Raw genomic sequence first — 12174 nt, 5'->3', positions numbered from 1 at the left:
AGGCCCTGGCCACTGTGTGCAGTCCTCAGGATCTAGCTCTGACCATAGTCAACACCTTGGCCAACAATATAGGGGTTTGTGGTGACCTGAAGCTTGTGTCTTGTGCCTCCCTCCCCAAGTTCCAGTTCTGAGTCAGGCAAACAGAATCAAGCAGGTGCAAACCACTTTGAATGGCTCCCGTGTGGTCTTTATAAGTTAAGTCTTTGGGGCCACTCCCCACTCCCGAAATCTAACTAACCTTAAAAGCAGAAGCCATGCCTCTTTCCAGCACCTGTGGGTAGAGCCTCAAGCTTCATTTCTGTCTGAGGCCCTGCCAGCATCCTGTGGTTCTACCAGTTGTCCCGTGAACCCCTGAGCCAGAGTGGAAGGTGCTGGCTCTATCTCAGTTTCTTGTTCCCTACCAACCACTTTCCCCTCCTCAGTTTCTCCAGTTCGCAGACTGGAGTAGGGGAAGTCTACCGAGGATCATGAACAAAGATTCTTCAACTTCCTACTGCACATCAAGAAGACATAGGACTCTGATTTCATTTGTCCGTGTAACCCTTGTTCGCCTGACACTTAGGGGCACCTGGGGGACTCAGTGGGTTAAACGTCTGGCTCTTGATTTGGGCTCAGGTCAGGAGCTTACGGCTCCTATGTTTGAGCCACGTGTTGGGCTCCGTGCTGACTGTGCAGAAACTGCTTGCCAGTCTTTCCTCTCTCTATCCTTCTGCTGCTCGTGTATGTGTGCTCGCTCTCTCTCAGAAATATTTTTTAAAAATGCAAAATACTCAAATGGCTGATGGGATAAAATTAAAACACCACCTCTATTCTCAAGGGACTTTTATAGTTGAACAGGGGCAAAGGAAAAGTTTTAGTACAAAAAGAGCTACCTCTATGAGCAAAGTCTAAATGCCATAAGACCTACAGTGCGGGACAAATTCAGGAAAGCTTTGCAGATTAGGTAGGACTTGAGGTAGACCTTGACAATGGATAGGTAGGATTTCGGCAGGTAGGGAAGTAGGAAGAGAACATTCTAAGCACTGAGAATGATGTGGACATCAGGCGTGGAAGGGGGAATGTGGTCAGATATGGCCAAAGAAGAGTTAAAAACCCAACGTGACTAAAGGACACCCAATTTGTCTTTCTGTTACACATTAGACTAAGGATCTGGCCTTAGTGTGGTGGTCAGCAGGTCCCACCGCAGGCAGGGGAAGGGCAGGCTCAGAGCTGGGCTCCAAGAATAGCAGGTGGGGTGAACTGGAGGCCACGTAATGGGCTTTTGTGACCATCCCACTCACAGGCAGGCCCTGACCCAGCACTGCAGCTGTGAGAGCAGAATGAAGGTAACAGCACTAGAGGAGCGACAGCAAGGACTAAGTGACAGATTGCATCAATTCTTCAGTCCTGTTCCCTCAGATTTCCGCAGGCAGAGGTGGCCACAAACAGATGGTTTCAACAGCACAGGTGTCCACAGTACATATTTACCCCCGACTCTGCCCAGAGGACAGGTGCAACAGGCCTGCAGGTGTCAGGGGGCGTCAGGGGCCCCTGTTCCTCCCCCTCACCTCTGCTGACCTCTCTCACACCAGCTGGGTTGTGGTTTTCCCTCACAAGGAGGGGCCGAGGCTAATGGGGGGGGCGGCGGTGTTCACGCGCTGTCAAGTCTTTCAAGGCCACAGCTCTATTGAACACAGCTGTGCTTTGGGCCCCTCTCAGTTCTGAGCTGCAAGGTGGCCCCAATTCTGCTGTCACCTTCTCTTTCTATCTGCTCCTCCATAAAGGCCATTTGTTTCCCGGATTTATTACCTTAGCTCGGTTTTTCCTATGATCCAACTGTGATGCCTTTCCTACTTCAAGCCCCAGACTCCCCTCTGTTATGTACTGAACTGGGTCCCTCCCCAAATTCTTATGTTGAAGTCTTACCCCTCAAGGTGATTTTATTTGGAGACTGGAGTTTACAAAGAGATCATGAAGTTTAAATGAGATCACAGGGTGAGGAAGGCCAAGATTTTACAGTGTAGACAAAACTAAAAGAAGAATTTCAAGAGTTAATTTCAAGAATTAAAAGAGAATTATCAATGCAAAGTGATGTCAACCGGTAAAGAGAATGAGAACAGAAAATGTCACCGGGCTTAGAACGTGGAAGTCCAAGAGGTGCCTGCATGACTTAGTCAGTTAAACATCTGACTCTTCATTTCGGCTCAGGTCAAGATCTTGCGCCTCAGGGGGCGTGAGCCCCGAGTCAGGCTCTGTGCTGACAGCATGGAGCCTGCTTGGGAATTCCCAGTCTCCCTCTCTCTCTGCCCCTCACCCGTGTGTGCCCTCTCTCTCTCAAAATAAATAAACCTTATTTTTTTAATGTTTTATTTATTTTTGATACAGACAGAGACAGAGCATGAGAGGGGGAGGGGCAGAGAGAGAAGGAGACACAGAACGAGAAGCAGGCTCCAGGCCCTGAGCTAGCTGTCAGCACAGAGCCTGACGCGGGGCTCGAACCCACGAACGTGAGATCTGACCTGAGCCGAAGTCGGAGGCTTAACCGGCTGAGCCACCCAGGTGCCCCAAAAATAAATAAACTTAAAATAAACAAACAAACAAATAAATAAATAAAATGGAAGCCCAGGATGGAGAGGGCCTGAAAAGGAAGAAAATTGCAAATAACAGGGGCAATGAATACAGACTCAGCTTGAAAGGGATGATGAAGAGAATCGAGAGAGCAACCTGGGGAGAAAGCAGGGTTGATGGTTCTATTTTTAATGGGAAGAAAATGAGCAGCATGTTGGTGTATCAAGCCAGGACATGGGGAGTACAGGAAATGGGTTTAACTTCGATGGGATGAAATATATCCACTGGGTCGGAAGTTTAAAAAAATGAGATAAAGAGGAAAATAAGGTCACTTACCTGAACTTCAAACTCTCCTGCAAAGTAGCTGAGACAAATGAGGATCTTTGGGAACACGGACCAAACATCCATGGGTCCAAACTGACAAATCACGGAGGCTGGCCTGGAGAGGCCTGTGGATTAGCTGCTATTTAACAGGGAAAGACAGCTGCCCTGAGGAAATCGGAACCCAGAATGCCGGAACTGCCAATTTCTCAAGAGAATCTGGAAATCCAGATTTATGCAGAATGTCCCCATTATAAACACCTGAGAGCTATTTCTAATTTTTTAAGAAACTCCAGGTAAACTCACAGCCTCAAGACCCTGCGCTGGCAGTGTATAACCACTGGCCAAAATGATTTCCAATAGCCACAGCACTGTTTCGCTACGATGAGCCGTCAAATTAACTGAGATACTCTGGGGGTGCCTGGGTGGCTCAGTCGGTTAAGCCTCCGACTTCGGCTCAGGTCAGATCTCACGTTCGTGGGTTCAAGCCCCACGTCAGGCTCTGTGCTGACAGCTAGCTCAGAGCCTGGAGCCTGCTTCCGGTTCTGTGTCTCCCTCTCTCTCTGCCCCTCCCCCTCTCATGCTCTGTCTCTCTCTGTATCAAAAATAAATAAAACATTAAAAAAATAAAACTAAAATAAATAAATGAGATATTCTGAGAAACAACTTAGGTTAATTTTTTTCCCCTCAGATAGATAGGTCAATTTTATTAATTTATAGGAGACCAATAAGAACGGTTTCTCAATGGCTTTTTCTCACCACAGGGTCCATCAAGAATAGAAGGAGACACTAACTTCTACTCCTGAAACCATTATTACACTATATGTTAACTAACTTGGATTTTAAAGAAAGTTTAAAAGAAAAGAATAGGAGAAAGTGGTAACTTTTACCCTAAGTTGAGGTGTGACATATGTAAAAAACAGAGGGCTAGAATATGAGGATTTCTACACTTACAAGGAGCACAGAGCAGGAACGGGAGACCAGTGTGAACTGGCAGGGAAGAGAAGCCAGGGCAGGGCTGGAGAGAGGAAGTGCATCCGGGACTGGCCCAGCAGGATGAATGAGGAGAAGGAAGGAAGCACTGAAGACGTACTTCTAAAGATTAAGGGGCCAGCACAGAAAAGTCATCTTAAAAGATCTCTAGAACAGGGGCCACTCCACAGATTGAGGGTCCAAGTCTTGATTTCGTCTCAGGTCATGATCTCACAATCACAAGACCGAAACCCACGTTGGGCTCAGCACTGAACATGGGGCCAGCTTGGGATTCTCTCCCTCCCTCTCTCTGCTCCTCCCCTGCTCTCTTTCTCTTTCAAAATAAAGAAGTAAAAAAGATTTTTTTAAAAAGACCCTGAGAACAGAGTAATTTCTAGACATGAAAAGTCTAAAAGAAATGTCTAGGTATGTGGGTGATAAGGGAATTTGTATTTAAAAATTTTTTTTCAATGTTAGTTTATTCTTGAGAGAGAGACGGAGTGTGAGCAGGGGAGGAACAGGGAAAGAGGGAAACAGAATCTGAAGGAGGCTCTAGGCTCTGAGCTCTCAGCACAGAGCCTGACGTGGGACTAGAACTCACAAAACCCATGAGATCATGACCTGAGCCAAAGTCAGATGCTTAACGGAATGAGCAACCCAGGTGCCCCGGGAATTTATATTTTTATTTCCATCTTCCCACATCACAAGTCTGGACAAAGGACATTAGTAAGAACAAGAGCTTTAAATATAACCCAGTTTTTAATCCCAGTGTTGCCACTTCCTAACTGCAAGAACATGGATGAGTGACTTCCCTAATTTTGAAAGACCGAAGCGTACCTAGAATAGGAAATGCATACGGACTTGGCGAAGATGACTTAAGACAGAACATGTAGAGTATCTGGAGCACAGGCCAGTCATGTCCATCGCTTTCCCTGTCCTCTCGTGGGAGCCCTTTTGCCCTGGGTGCCCCTTCCTCTGTGAGAATATTTGAGCAGTGTTTCCCATTTTCTTTTTGAAGCAGATGAGAAGGGATGGGCTGGGGACATGCCGGCCCCTTGGCTAGCAGGCCAGTGAGTCTCCATCCGTGACCTGCACACCCACTCTGCAAAGTTAGCTTCAGCTGTCGGGAAGTCAGGGCTAAGGATTCTGCTCCTCTTGGAATAAAGCATAAATCATGAATTCAGATTCCTCAGAACCTGGAAGTTTCATGCAAGTCTGAAAGCCAGGCAATTACAAAAATAGAACCAAAGACCATATATCAAGGAAATATAAAGCGCCAGGGAATTTTATGAAACTTCAAAGCTAAGTGGGCCAGCGGTCCCACCACCTGAAGCAGATGAGCTCTAACAGATGCACACAAGATAACAGCACAGAGGCTGAGGAATGGACAAGGGTAGAGAAGATGCAATGAAGGAAGCAAGACCTAATTTACAGAAAGCTGCCCCAGGTGTGGATCATTGTGGCCAAGGAGTAACTAGTGGCTAAGGCTCACCTGCCAGGTAGCATCACTGACTTTCCAGAAGATTAGAGAAAGGATGTAGGAGGAACTGCATTCTATTTGGAGGCAGAACAACAGAAGAGGGCTGTAGGGGCGCCTGGGTGGCTCAGTCGGTTAAGTCCCCGGCTTCGGCTCAGGTCAGATCTCACATTCGTGGGTTCGAGCCCCGCGTCGGGCACTGTGCTAACAGCTAGCTCAGAGCCTGGAGCCTGCTTCTGGTTCTGTGTCTCCTTCTCTCTCTGCCCCTCCCCCTCTCATGCTCTATCTCTCTGTATCAAAAATAAATAAAACATTAAAAAAAAATTAAGAAAAAAAAGAGGGCTGTCGCTGGTGTAATGTTGCTAGCCAGGTGCAATGACTTCGTGAACAAAGAAGGGGCCCAGAGACTGTCTCGTGTTGAGGACACGATCAGATTATTCTACAATAATGCAGTACCCTGCAACCGAGACCCACGAACACTCTGGATCCAGTGCCGTTGCCCCGCATCATTGGGAACCAGGGGTGCAGTGAGTTCCAGACCACAAAGAAAACATAGCCCCTCCTCACAAAGCACTTATGTAACCAACACCAGAGCCAAAAAAAAAAAAAAAACTAAACAACGCCTCTGCAAGACAGCAGGTGAATAATGTTTAACCCTAGGAATCGTGACCATGGATGGCTAGTTGGTTGTATAACCAGGATGTACCAAAAAAGTAAATTATGTCTGTTTCATCAAGGCATGACGGGAAGAGACGGCAGGAGCCCAGCGTAATGTTTGACCCGAATGCTACTTGCTTTGCACTGAATTCCTTGCTGGTCTAGAAAACCCTTGTCCTCCAGCAAGGAGGCAGTGGCGGCATCCCCAGGAAGCCTGAGCAGACATGTCCCCCCTTGTGCCCGTGTGGAGAACAAGGCTCCTTCACCGTCGTTCCGCGGTGTGACGAGGGAGATGGACAAAACCCCAGACTTCTGTCAGAAAAGCACAGTTGGTGGAGACTGTGAGATGTTAAGTCAGAAGCTGGAGACAGGCTGAGAACTCCCTCCAGCCATCAGCCCTGCCCAAGGGCCAACTGGTGCCCACATATCCGCCTTCCTTCAGAGCCTCCCACATGCCACTCTTCCAATAGCACCAGGGGACCCTACTGTGTCTCAGCTGGTCCTGACGTCTCTAGCAGGGAAGACACGAAGACGTTAAGTCTTCCTTCAAAATCACATCACCTGGAGCAGATCCTGCGTCTTTGCTGCAGATAAGGCCACGTGGATTCCTCCTTGAAAAAGCAAGACCTGGGGGCACCTGGGTGGCTCAGTCCGTTAAGCGTCAGGTTATATGATCTCACAGCTCATGAGTTCGAGCCCAGCATTCGAGCCCAGCGTCGGGCTCTGTGCTGACAGCTCGAAGCCTGGAGCCTGCTTTGGATCCTGTGTTTCCCTCTATCTCTCTCTGCCCCTGCTTGTGCTCGCTCTCTCGCCTGCGTTCACACTCTCTCGCCAAAACAAACAAATATTAAAAAAAATTTTTCTTAAGGGAAAGAAAAAGCAAGACCTGTAAAAATTCAGATACCTGAGTGTATTCATTTCAAAGAATTAGTCTCAAAAGTAGAAGGCTAAGTGGGGCCCTAAAATATGTATTTGCTACTTGAATTTCCCCCCCATCACAGCTACCATTTGGTCCTAGCCAGCGATGGTTTTCAAATGCAAATCCAGGGAATTCTGCAAATACGGGGAATTCATGAAGGGCATTCCATTGAGCATTACCTGGAGGACAGTGACCCCAGCCCAGGGAGTAATTCTTATTTCTCATTTATGATAAGGAATGAATTGGCTTATCTCAAAGTTCATTTGGCCCTGCTGCTGCCAAATACCCATCCCCAATCCCGAGGCACTACGAGTGATACTCTGTCCTATAAGGCAGGACTCTGGGCTGGAGGTCAAGGTCTTTCATACTCGGCTTGCTTGCCCAAGTTCGGCAAGCTGGGAGAGGGATGGAGTCAACAGTGTGCAGAAACAAAGAAGCCCTGAGAGGGCGCCCTTGTGCTGTGGGTACAACTGCAGCAAAACTGATCAAATCTGAAAATAGCCAGCCCCCCAAGGGGTGGCTAGAACAGGGGTTAGCCCCCAAGTTGGCATCTTGCTTCACAAGACCCTTGTATTTCTACCCCCTCCCTATTTGCATGCATGCCAGGGTCCCCCTTTCCCCAGGCTACCCCAGTCACTGCCTTCGCATCTTGCCTCATCTTGTCAGGCTCTGAGAGAGTCATTTAAGAAACAGAATCCGGGGCACCTGGGTGACTCAGTCGGTGAAGTGTCTGACTCCTGATTTCAGCTCCGGTCAAGGTCTCATGGCTCATGGGATCAAGCCCCGCGTTGGGCTCTGCACTGGCAGCTTGGACCCTGCTTGAGGGTCTCTGTGTCTCCCTCTCTCTGTGTCCCTCCCCCACTCACACACATGCTCTGTCTCTCATTCTCTCAGTTTCAAACTTAAATAAATGAACACTAAAAGCAAAAACAGGGGCCCCTGGGTGGTTCAGTGGGTTGAGCAACTGATCTCAGGTCATGACCTCACCATTTGTGTGTTCGGGCCCCTTGATGGGCTCTGTGCTGACAGCTCAGAGCCTGGAGGCTGCTTCGGATTCTGTGTCTCCTTCTCTCTCTGCCCCTCCCCCATTTGTGCTCTGTGTGTGTGTCTCTCTCATAATAAATAAATGTAAAAAAAATGTTTTTAATAAATAAATAAAATAAAAAATAAAAACAAAAAGAAGAAGAAACAGAATCCACACCCCTTGCTCTGGCTCTACATAATCGGGCCCTATCTGATGCCCCTCAGTGGACACCAAGCTGCCCGGAGCACCTTCCTCATTCTGAGTACTTATTCATAGTAGCTCCCAAGTAAACATTTGTTCCAAGTGAAGAAATTCAAAACCTACTCATTTTCAAGGCTTGGTTCAAATTTTCAGTTTAACACAAATCCCTTCCTGGCCACCACTGTCGGAAGGCATCACTCCATCGTCCAAATTTCAAGTATAATTTATATAATCAACAGCTTATACTCAGTCCCTCCTATGGTATGGACAGATACCAAGGCCCCAACCAGGTTAGATGTGGTCTTGTTCTCACAGAGCCCACTTGTGCAGTGCTGAAGGTCAGGAACATAATTACCCAACAGTGGCAATGGGTACTGGAATATTTAAAAGAAAATGTTTTGCTGTTGTTATACATATTTATCAAGTTCCTACTAAGCACCAAGCACCAGCCTAGGTACCTGTTACGAGTTTGCATTTAATCTGAATGCTCCAATCCACAAGGGAAAAAAAAGACTCTGAAGAGTTCAGTTGGCTTCCCATGGCTATTTGGATAAGCCACCGAGCCTAGATTCATTCGATCTTAGCCAAAAGGCCGAGAAGATGCACAGAGCCTGGATTCAAATCCACTTGAGTCTGGGATCTTTCCACCATCTCTCCAGCATCCCAACCATGAGGCCTGTGCTATGTTGGGGGGGTTTGGGGAGGACCATGCAGTTAGGCTGGACAGAAGGAGGCACACAGGTAAAGAGCACGGGTGTGTTTGGGAATGGTGAATGGTACAGAAAACCCAGAGAAAGGGTAGATGTTGAAAGGAGGAAGGAGGTCAGGTTAGACTGTGAGGCACCAACTCTCTGTCCCGTAGATTACAGAAGAGCATCAGTATTTGTATCAGGTAAGGCTTAGAGCCTTGGAAGCTAGAGGCCATCTCAGACCAACTGCAAAACCCTTCTTTGTTGCCATCAAATTAGCCTAGAGGCTATCTTTCCTGTCTATTTCCTTGCCACTGCCCAGGCTCCTTCTCTCCCTGGGGTCATGCCCACCACAAAGGTATCTGAAGAGCATCAGAACAGCAGCACCGAAGGCATGCGTGGCCCTGTATGCCTTCTCCCATCTGATCCTCCTACCACTAGAATTAGGCGCTGTGGTGCTGCTGGATGGCAAACACAGAGCCTCAGAGAATGAGAACGTGCCTGGCGTGCAGGTTGCCTAGGCTGATGCCCATGCTCTTCATGGCCACCAGACACCGGGCAATGAGATTAAGAAAAGCTGAGCAGCCCTTCATGAAATGCCAAGGAAGGAAAGGAGTTGCCGAGATCTTGAGGAAACATGTCTAATTGACCTTGCTCTTCAAACTCCTATGCAACAAAAACGAAAATCAGACTCCTATGTAACAAATATGAAAATCACTGAACCAAGATGTGACCCAGAGAGGCCCATTCCCACGTGATCAGACCCAGCACCTCAGATGATCTGAGAGTATCAGAGTCCTTAACTGTCCTGTCCGTAAGGGCAGTTTATCAAAAAAATCCTGATGCTGGGGCGCCTGGGTGGCTCCTTGGGTTAAGCCTCTGTCATGCCTCCGACTTCAGCTCAGATTATGATCTCACAGTTTGTGAGTTCAAGCCCCACTTCGGGCTCTGTGCTAACCACTCAGAGCCTGGCATCTTCTTCGGATTCTGTGTGTCTCTTTGCCCCTCCCTTCTTGCTCTCTCTCTCCCTCTCAAAAATAAACATTAAAAAAAAAAAACCTACGCTGATTCTGTTCTTGCAGCTCCTTCCCTGCCACTCTAACTTCCATTTAGCCAAATATCTAAGCATCTACTCTCTGCTGGGCACCGTCCTAAGAGCTGGGACTACAGCAGGTGACACCAAGGACAGATCCCTGCTCTCCTGAAGCCTGACATCTGGCTCCGGTGACAAATAGAAGGTAAACGAAAAGATTTCTGGTGACAAAAGCTATGTGCAAGGAAAGGCAGTGGTGGGACGGAGAGGGAGGCTGGCTTAGCGCTTCCTGGGAAGGTAACAATTGGATTCATACCCGGATGACGAGACGGAGCCAGCCTTCCGAGCAACGACCAGAGCTCCTGACAGTCAGAGGTCCGCCTTACACTTGCTGAGCTAGTCATTAACGGCCATGAGTCTCACCTCCTGACTTGCAAGTGAGGAAAGAGAGGCTTGTCGTGATGAAAACACCAAGATAAGGTGTCCCAACTGACAGCGAGCCTGTTTCTCCTCCACAGAGCCTTGGGACACAACCCTGGAAATGCACCCACCTTACGTTTGTCCTTTTAATCTCCTCAAATGCATCCTATTTATAATTTTATGCCCAGTACAGCCCTGGGGAAAAGGAGAGGCCCTCACTGATGATAGGTGATGAAACTCAAGCTCCAGTTGGCCGACTCGTCCAATGGTCTGTCACTAACAACCAAATCCCAGTGCGGGCTCTTTGCATTGCAGCCCCGAGTCCTGTCCCCTGGAGAAGAAGGAGCATTCTGTCTAGCCAGCAGTCTAGGAACACAAGACATCATCACTAGCAACTTCATAGTTTATGGTGCAAAGAGCATACAAGAGAGTCAAAGATAAGAACAATTTACTTAGTCATAACACACAAACTCAAAGTCCCAGAGTCATTTGCTTCAGGAAAGAACATGTGACTTCAGGTGACTAGACACCCGGCCCCTGTGGTTTCTGGATCCGGGCCTGGGAGCACATTGGTGCCACCACCCTGCACGGAGGAGGAAGGAGCCCAGACCCGATCTCGGCCAGTAAGCCCTTAGGTGAAATCACATTGACGTCCCGGGGCTCTTCCGTTTCAGAAGTGGCCAGTGGTTCTCAAACCTCACTGCAGCCCTGAATCATCAGAAACCATGTTCGAGAAACAGAGATTTTCATACCCACCCAAGACCCTAGAATTATAAACTCCAAAGGGTAGAGCCTGGAGTGGTTGCTTTAAAACTCAGCCAGCCACTGGGTTTTCCTCATTTCTTAGTGCTATCACGTGATCAAAAGAAGGGAGATGTCCGTTTTTCTCCAGTGGGAGAGTGAAGTTAGCTTTTGCCCTTTAAGGGCTGCTTCCAGAAGAAAATCTCTAATACCCAAAGCCCTTGCATAGCGGGAGCTCCTAGGAGTGTCCCCTGGTGACCTGCGAGGTCAGTTGTCACAGTCCCTTATGGCTACACACAACCCCCCAGACAACCCGGGGAAAGCTTTTTCTGAGGATCAGTTTACCAATTTGTGAAGCAGACCCTGACCTGCAAGGGTCAGGTGTCAAGAGCAGAGAGGATGGCAGAGCGCAGACAATACCCACCCCCCAAAAGGGCCCTGGTTCCTTCCCCATGAGCCTCCCTTCTGTGCTGGACATCCAGACACTGCTTGGAAAAGGAGAGAGGAAGAGAAAGGAAGTGGTGCAGGCCCAGAAAGCAGATGCCCTCAGTCAGGGGGACACGGTGTCAGCTCTTACCTGGATTGGGAAGAAGAAAAGCTGGTCTGTTCACCAGGGAATTCTCTCTCTGCTGGTGAGCTCTAGTCTTGGAACTCACTGGACTTTGAACAAAGATTGATTTAAAAGCTGATGTATTTAACAGGGACCTGTGGTCTGAGTTCAAGTGACCTCCGTCCTGCTTCCTGCCAGCTGGTGGGCCCTGAGCTGGGGGGAGGGGGTTTAAAGCCAGTGCTGGGCCTGCCTCATCCAGCGGGGATTTGACTTCTTGTCTGCCCCTCCCAGAGAAGAGGAGGGAGAGGAGGTTATGGGCGGCCAGGGAGGAGGTGCCTTCCTCGGTCCTCTCCCATGCCAAACGTCACGGTCACACCAAACAACACGTAGCGTGTTAAGAACCTCCACTGTGCCCCAGCTTGGAGATCAGGGCTAAGGGCCACCCCCTGAGCATCTTCCTGGAATGGGAGGGTAACCTGTGCGACCCCCACCTAGAAAGCCTGCAGGCCAACAAGCCACAGTGAATGGACCAAGAGTTCCTGGGGTCCCCCCTCCTCCTCCCCTCTGCCCTGGGAGTTCTTACATTCCTGCTCCCTGGGAGTTGGGCCGGCACAACCCCTGCT

General features: G+C 48.7%; 1 protein-coding gene across 1 annotated transcript in view; it reads right to left on the bottom strand.

The window, feature by feature from the left end:
• PDZK1 (PDZ domain containing 1) overlaps nt 1–11788 on the bottom strand; it is a 44783-nt gene extending 32995 nt beyond the window's left edge. Inside the window, exon 1 of the mRNA XM_029945988.1 lies at nt 11579–11788. The gene's annotated coding sequence lies outside the window, so the exon portion shown is untranslated. The remainder of the gene's footprint in view (nt 1–11578) is intronic.
• Between the last annotated feature and the right edge of the window lie 386 nt (nt 11789–12174).

The sequence above is a fragment of the Suricata suricatta genome, chromosome 8, assembly GCF_006229205.1.
Source record: "Suricata suricatta isolate VVHF042 chromosome 8, meerkat_22Aug2017_6uvM2_HiC, whole genome shotgun sequence".
In the NCBI taxonomy this organism is placed as follows: domain Eukaryota; kingdom Metazoa; phylum Chordata; class Mammalia; order Carnivora; family Herpestidae; genus Suricata; species Suricata suricatta.
The sequence above is the reverse complement of the archived record's forward strand: the minus strand, read 5'-3'. Positions and strand labels throughout refer to the sequence as shown.